The sequence below is a fragment of the Canis lupus genome, chromosome 14, assembly GCF_048164855.1.
Source record: "Canis lupus baileyi chromosome 14, mCanLup2.hap1, whole genome shotgun sequence".
Taxonomy (NCBI): Eukaryota; Metazoa; Chordata; class Mammalia; order Carnivora; family Canidae; genus Canis; species Canis lupus.
The window spans coordinates 53,585,539-53,590,929 of record NC_132851.1 but is presented as its reverse complement, the minus strand read 5'-3'; the positions used below and the strand labels follow the sequence as shown (position 1 = coordinate 53,590,929).

The 5,391-nt window shown below is 35.1% G+C and overlaps 1 non-coding gene across 1 annotated transcript; it reads left to right on the top strand.

The window, feature by feature from the left end:
* Positions 1-565: 565 nt before the first annotated feature.
* On the top strand, positions 566-674 carry LOC140604409 (U6 spliceosomal RNA). Its single transcript, XR_012007310.1, has one exon. It is a non-coding gene; the product is annotated as a U6 spliceosomal RNA (small nuclear RNA).
* Positions 675-5,391: the final 4,717 nt, after the last annotated feature.

The window sequence follows — 5,391 nt, the reverse complement described above, 5'->3', positions numbered from 1 at the left end:
CATATCCACAGACTGGGGTGGAAGCTAATAGGCAATAAGATGAAAAGAAAAGTTATTTTTAAATAACAGGAAGCTTTGTTGGTACAGAGTAACATTTATTTTAAAGAGGAAGAAACACTCTAGATTGATTTTAATAGCTGAGAGAAAGGCATGAGGAAAGGTTGCAGGAGATCAGCAGGAAGGAAATGAATGTTGATGAAGTTCGTTCATTCTATTAGGCTTAATCTTCCTTATTCCACTTCATTTTCTCAGGAACATTTTGAGGTTGCAGTTATTCAATATTTATCTCATGAAAGCTGACTCTGTGTTAAGTAACTTCCCCAAAGATTTCAAAGTTAAGAGTTGTCAGAATCAAGAAACAAATGGTGAGTGAATTATTGTATTCACAGCTAGCACTGAAGTTTCTTGTGAGGGAGAGAATTTTCTCCTTAAGGAAAATGTTTTTATGGAATCCATTAAGGTAGAAGTCCATGGCCTCTGGGAATAGGTGGAGGCAGGAGCTCAAACTGCAAAATAAATACAAAAAAAAAAAAATAATGTTTTAAATTGAAAGAAATAAAATGGAGTGCCCACTTGGATGGCACATATACTGAAACTGGAAGGATACAAAAAGGAATAGCATGGCCCCTGTGTGCAAGGATGACACCCAAATTCATGAAGCATTCCATATTAAAAAAAATAATAATAATAAATAAGATAGAAGGATCACTATTTTGGTATGTTCATAAAAGGAAAGACAAAAAAAAGGAAAAGAAAGAAAGAAAAGAAAGAAAGAAGAAAGAAAGAAAGAAAGAAAGAAAGAAAGAGAAGAAAGAAAGAAAAAGGAAGGAAGGAAGGAAGGAAGGAAGGAAGGAAGGAAGGAAGAAAGAAAGAAAGAAAGAAAGAAAGAAAGAAAGAAAGAAAGAAAGAAAGAAAGAAAGAAAGAAAGAAAGAAAGAAAGAAAGAAAGAAGGAAAGGAAAGAAAAGATTGAAAGCAGAGTTTTTGTAAAACTAGCCTTTATATAAGCTAAAATTCAAAGAGAAGTCCCAGGATAAATGACGAAACTTTGAGGAACAAGAATTCTGAGTGTGAAGTAATTTTGCCTTGGGTTCCTTAAACCCTCAGTCAAGACTGATGAAAACTTGGTCAAGAGAGTTCTGCTGTAGTTGTCATGGGGGATTGGTGAAATGTGAACATGGGTCTAGATTTCAAACCCGGAAGACAGGCATGAAGCCAGCACATACATGTTATAGGAAAGGCCTGGAGTTTGAGGCTCCTTGGTTCACAGAATTTTTTTCTTGTTGTCAATTTATCTGGATCTTAGAAAAGCTTACCTAACACCTCTATTTTATTTGACTTGTTTTCTTAGCTGAGCACTAGAGAAATAATTTATAGGAAATGACAATTTAGTCAAATTTGGTCTGAGATATTACTGAAAACTTTTGGAGATTTAGCATGAATTAGTGAAAAGCTAAATAAATGTGTGGTTTTATTTTAAGAAAGAAAATGATGCAGTTCTATTGGCTTAAAATACATATTTTAAATTGAAGTGCCTCTAAGTAGAGACTATGTCAGCTGGTTTCAATAAATAGATAAAATAAATTTGTAATTAACAGCATCTGCTGGGTTATAAACACACATATGTTGTAGCCCATAAACTGAGATTATTCTCTTAAGTAACATGTTCCCTATAGTACTACTTGCAATTTGAGTCTGTTTAGAAAAAACATTTCTAGATATATATTGAAGTTCTGAATTATGTAGTGTTTGAGACCATGGGATATATATTTAAGAAAATGTGATTCAAATCCTGGCTTAGCAAGGCTAAGTCTAAGGCTTAGTCCATATCCATGTGAACTTGGGCAAATTTCTTACCTTCCCTGAGCTTTTGTGCTTTCTCCAAAACAATGGGGTTTTGGCTCTCTATCTCTGCCTAAGGAACCCTCCCAAGCTTCCAGATAAATACAAGAATCACCTTCAAAAGTTCACAGTGCCATGAGGAGGAATTTGAGCTTGGCACAAGGGGACTGTGGTCTCTGACTCAGTATCTGGCGCCAGTGCTCTGGCATTCAACTGGGTGTCAATGGTTTCTTCATAACTCCTGCCATCTTCACACTCCTTGCCCTTTCTCCATGTAGTATCTCATCCTTCAGCATCTTTCTAAGTTTCTTGAGCTTTTCACAATATAGTGGACTTAGGGATGTTGCAAATCCTACATGGTGACTGGTTTCCTGGAGATAGGAAGAGGAAGTTGCGAGGCCAGTCAAGGGTTATATGAAATGGCACAGTGCCAGTCCCACTGTGTTCTTTTTAGAGAATACAGAGCCTGACCCGACCTAAGAATAAAGAATAGTTAGGACATTTTGGCAAAGAATGACAAAGTCATGTTGCAAAAAGCACAGCCAATGTGAAGCATGGTTCTGGCCATCTTTAAGAAATAAAATATGTCACATAGGATAATGATGCCTATCTTGCAAGGGCTTTGTGAAGTTCAGAAGATGTATCGGGATCTGGCACACATTAAGCACTCAATAAATGGTGGCAGTTTATTAGACTGGTTGGCTCAATTTGGATTATAACAAATTCTCAAGTAGTAAAATTGAAGTTAGGACTATTTGAAAAATATTGTGACTTGGCCATATTGCTAAATCAAAATGAAGAGAAAATTAAAATGACAGGATTTAGTACAAAATACATAAACCCATCATGTATTTATAAAATTATTTTTACAATTTATATTTATAAAACAATTTTTAAAACTACTTTTATAAAACTAGTGTTACGATTTTATAAAACTATTTTTACTAATATTTATAAACTGTCAACTCTTCTTGGTTGTTGCTACAATCTCCCCAACAAAGCAGAGGAGAGGCCAGTCCTAAAGCTACCCTACCTCCGGGAATTGTTGAAGGATCAGGATGTAGGGGACTATTTTTCAAATAGTCCTAACTTCAATTCCAAAGTCCTTTGGAAAGAGTCAGTTTTAGTTTTTATTACAAAAAATATCATATGCCAGTAACCAGAGACAGAAATTGAAATAGGTGGTCATGGAGTGAGTGGTCTAAAGTTGATGGCAGTAGTGATGGTGAAGTCAATTGTTTGAATAACATCAGGACTTCAGATTTACCTATATTTGCCTGAAGATACATTTCTCTGTTTTTTAAAACAAACAACTAAGTCTTCTGCAGAATTTCGGATGACACCTGAGCTGAAATAAATATTTGGTGAAATGATAGCCTCAGGGTTTAATCTATCTTATGCATTGATATCAAATAAACTATAACTTTCAGTTTTATTTTGTGACTCCTTATTGGTAATTTGTCAAAAGAACACCAAGCTAAAAGAAAAAAAAAATTAACCAGACAAAGGTGAATGGTTCTAACTCATCAAAGATTGAAATGGTTGGTGGATGTTTATCTCCAAATTTTTCTGGTAAATCTGGGTAAAGGAAGGATATTTCAGGAGTGTGAGTCACACTTGTATTTATATCAGTACCTACATTTTCACTGCATTGGCTTGCCACAGACTTAGGGAAGTAAAGCATTATTTGTTTCCAGTTTGGTGCTAATGTACATGACTAATGCACTAATAAATATTGCAAGCAAATCAATTGTACTTCCTAATAGCAAGGTGAACAGCAATAGCATTTTATGCAAGATCATAGGAGATTGAGCACTAAACCTGAAAAGGGATGATTCTAACCCTGACATTTCATTATTTCTTGGGATTTGTGCATCTCCCTTAATGTACAGTTAATGTAATTTGAGGTTATGAATCTTTTTTATAGTCTTCCTTTATATCTTTAAAGTAACAAATCTCAAGTTGTGACGATCGCAGAAAGCATTCACAGGATTCCGACCAGGAAACTAAACTAACTCACAAATTTTCATTCTTCCTGGGGAAAATATATAAATTCTATTTATTTTTCATCGGGATATATATACCTTGGGTGAATAATGTTTGACATATATTTGTTGCTAGTAAAATTCTCAGAATCTGTCCCATTCAGTTGTTTCTGCCAGGGAAGCATGGGGTTGAAATAACAAGAATAAACAATGAAAATATTGGTTTTAGCAGTAAATGCAATATGATTGATCATCTCAGGACTCTCTGTGCCCACTGACTTATATTCCCAGCATTATTTAAAATGGCTTAGCACCTTACATGACCAATCCTGTAAGGCAGCCAATAGAGAATGAATTCTCCTCAGAGGTTTTGAAACATATACAAAGGAGTATTTTCCATTCATTTAAAATCTGAATGGGACTAAAATGTTCTTTCTCAGAAAAATTTACAGTTTTCTTTTTTACATAAAACACACAAATATTTTTCCCTGTAGTATACAGACTTATTGAGACCTAGGGCAACATCTGCGTGGGTATAAATGTGTGTGTGTGTGTGTGTGTGTGTGTGTAGTCATTAGATAAAAGAGTTCCTTTGAGCCCTATATCATTATTGTTGAAATCCACCAATCAAAGATCAAAGGGGACACTCTTGCACTGAAACAAAGTCAGTTTTTTTTAAGGTCTCTACAGCAAGGGAAAACACACATTAGGAAATATTGGGGGACATTTCAGGAAAGGGGAGTTGGGAGGACTTCTTCTAGGGTTTGAGGTACTATTCAGTAAGCTTGTGGAGAAATTAGAGAAGTAGAGACCTATTCTGGGTTGGATAGTGTCAAACCGTGGAAAGACATGTTGATTGAGGGATTTAATAATTTCTAATCCAGGAGGAAGGAAGACTTAAATCAGAGCAAGAGGTGGAGATGGTAAAAAGCAATCACTGCTCAGAAGGAGAGGATTAGTCATGTTCTCAGCTACATGATGGCCTTGACTATGTCCTGTGAGAAACCAGGTTTATGTTCTAATGATCTGATTCTCAGCAGGGCCAATTTTGTCTTCCTCATTACATTGGAAAAATACGGAAAAAAATTAGCCCACATTTTATCTCTTTCAGAAGTATGAATTTTCAGGATTTTAAAATTCTTAAGAAAAACAAAATTAGAAATAAATCTGTTAGGAAACATATCAAAACAATTAGATAGATGATAGGGATATAGATGATGTATAAGATACAAGAAAGTATATATCTCTATGATATATACAGATTGTGCCCAACTTATAAAGGTTTGTTTTATAATTTTTTGATTTTACAATGGTGGGAAAGTGATATTCATACAGTAGAAACTGTCCTCCAAATTTTGAATTTTGATCTTTCCCTGGGCTAACAATATGTGGTGTGATACTCTCCTGTGATGATGGGCAGGGGCAGCACTGCAGCTACCAGTCAGCCAGGTGATCACAAAGGGTAAACAACTCACAATTACATTCCATATCCATGCAACCATTCTGGTTTTCACTTTCAGTACAGTACTCAATACCTACATTAGATATGCAGCACTTTATTATAAA